Source organism: Pteropus vampyrus, unplaced genomic scaffold, assembly GCF_000151845.1.
Source record: "Pteropus vampyrus isolate Shadow unplaced genomic scaffold, Pvam_2.0 Scaffold73, whole genome shotgun sequence".
Classification (NCBI taxonomy): domain Eukaryota; kingdom Metazoa; phylum Chordata; class Mammalia; order Chiroptera; family Pteropodidae; genus Pteropus; species Pteropus vampyrus.
Window position 1 is genome coordinate 4,232,785 of NW_011888854.1, and position 2,569 is coordinate 4,235,353.

General features: G+C 38.4%; 1 pseudogene; it reads left to right on the forward strand.

Moving 5' to 3' along the window:
• Positions 1–1,557: 1,557 nt before the first annotated feature.
• Positions 1,558–2,002, forward strand: LOC105293475 (annotated as a pseudogene).
• The last annotated feature ends 567 nt before the right edge of the window (positions 2,003–2,569 follow it).

The window sequence follows — 2,569 nt, forward strand, 5'->3', positions numbered from 1 at the left end:
TAGTTCATCCCATAGAAACATTAAGTAAGTCTCTTGGGACCAAGAGGAATAGAAAATTCGGGTGTTATACTAATTCTTCATAACTTTCCATGTTCATGTGTGTAAGGTTAGGTAGGGAAGAGTGATTTTACATGTGGCTATAATAACACCTCAAGAAAGAATAAATAAGAATAAATATGAGAGAGCATAGCATTTTATGGATTTTCACTGAAATCGATTTAAGCCAAATTATTTTTGGAAAGTTACAACATGAGATCCCTAAAGCCATTCATTAGAAACTGAGTTGGGAGTACATTTCACTTACCTATTATTTTCTTTATTACTCGACTTTCTCCATATTTATATTATACTTAAAATATCTTTATTAATATTTACTTTTAACGTAAGTAATGTAAGAATTCCAAATATGTTGATGTTGATGCAAAACATTCAAAAGAATTATATATAGCTATGTATATGGGGATTCTCAAAATCTTAAGGCCAACCTAAACTATGATACCATATATATATATATATATATATGGTATCATAATGTAATGTAATGTAATGTAAGTTCTCTTTTTTAATAATAGGGAAAAAAAAGATTAAAACAAAATTATCTCATTGCTGCAATCGCTGATGTTCGCGGACCTAAGAACGAGATCATCTCTGAACTTTTCAGAGCCATTATGAGGATTTAATTTATATTCTGCAAAATGCTGCCATTCTGGAAGTTCAGTCCACGTGTTATTTACCGTGTTGGAGTGTTCAAAATCAACTGAATACTGAAATTTCATAATAACTGACTGACATTTCATTTAACCTTTTCAGTTAAAATCGCGTATGTAGTTTATGTCCTTGAATCGCTCATGCCAGGTGAGGCTAATCTTTACTTGATTCCACAACCCAGAGATAATAATGTGATATATCAGATATTTTATTCATTAAAAAAAAAAATATTGGTGTATTCTTAGGGGAATATGAGGCCATGGCACTCTTTCAGAGTGTTCACCATTGGGTTAGCCATTACTGAAAATATAGAACATGTTAAATTTCTTAGTAGAAATAAAGGAGTTCTTGTAAACGATTCTTAGTTCTTAGCAAAAAAAGTTTTAAAAAAATATTCAGTTCAATCATTAGGATCTCTTTGTGATGATCTATAAAAGAAAGAATTCAATTACTAAGACTGTAGTCATAATCTATGGCTAAAATTAATCGTGAGGTTTGAGATTAAATATTTTTCCTTTCAGGTGATTTTTACTTTGTCAAAGGAATAAAGAGTTCAAGATTCCAGGTTCAGGTTTTTAAAAAGCTACCAAGTGAATGGATTCCTCAGTTTCCCAAGATCAAGTATCATATCATTATCAAGAAAAGATTCTCAAACTGCAGTTTGCTCCTCTAGCTGCCACAAGTGAAGGGAGCTTAGGGACCCCTCCTATGCTGAAACTTCTGCTCCCCGCATTCCAGCCCCTGCTTTTGCGTTCCATCAGGCAAGGAAGGGCCTGTGGCTCCGGATCTTTAACCTTGCCCCAGCACAGAAACTCGCTTGGCCCGAAAGGGGACACGTTAACTGAGAAGATGTGGACGGTGCCAGTTATGCTGCTGGTTTGGGGAAAAGCATCACTCTGGGTTTCGGCAGCAGCAGCAGCAGCAGCCAACACGGTCAGGCCATAACCCCAGGTATGGAAGACGGCCCGATGACTCCAAGTGACAGTGAGGAGCCCCGTGAATCCACTGACTGTACAGCTTTGGTGCCCACAAGTACAAAGCGCACAGACATTCATGGAGAGGGTCCTCCAACTTCAGAAAGCACAGTCCATGCCCAAGAAGAAAGCCGAAGCCCCACGACCTCGAATGTAGCCATTCGTCACTCCATGAGAGACACACGAAAAACAGTTGAGAAAGATGGCTTGGCGACAGGCACCCTGGTCGGAGTCACAGTTGGGATCTTACTAGCCATTGGATTTGTTGGTGGGATCATCGCTGTGGTTGTGTGAAAACGTCAGGAAGGTACTCGCCATAAAGAGCCAAAAAATTGTGTCCTTCTGCCAACGTGTCTTATAAAGTGAGTTTCTGATGGCCCCGCCCCCGAGCACGGGGGAAAAGCTGACCCATGGAAGTGCTTGCCCACTCCACTCAAAATCCATGGTGAACCCCCCCACATGTCAAAAGTAAGGGAAGGAAAGATAATTCATAAGACTTGCTCCTCTAATCATTCGTCCTATGAAATTTTTTTTTTAAATACAAATTTTGCAAACGATGATTTCAAAGACAAAATGCATAGAAAATGGAGCAAAACTACGTACACCGATTTGTAACTAAGATCGATAATGCAGTTCCATCGATGTTAGAAACTGTACTCACGTTTTTGTTCAGACCATTCTCTGTTATTGTTAAAATGCAAAGGAATCTGAAAATATTTATGCCAATGAAGTCCTGGTGCTATGTCAGCAAATGGCTTAAGCATTTTGCAATTTCTGGTCAGCTGAAATGTACACATTCCAGTCTACTTTTAAAGCTCGACTTGGTGAGAATAACCAAGTAAGAAATCTAAACGTGGGTAATATGTAATGAGCAACTGCCTCCCGCC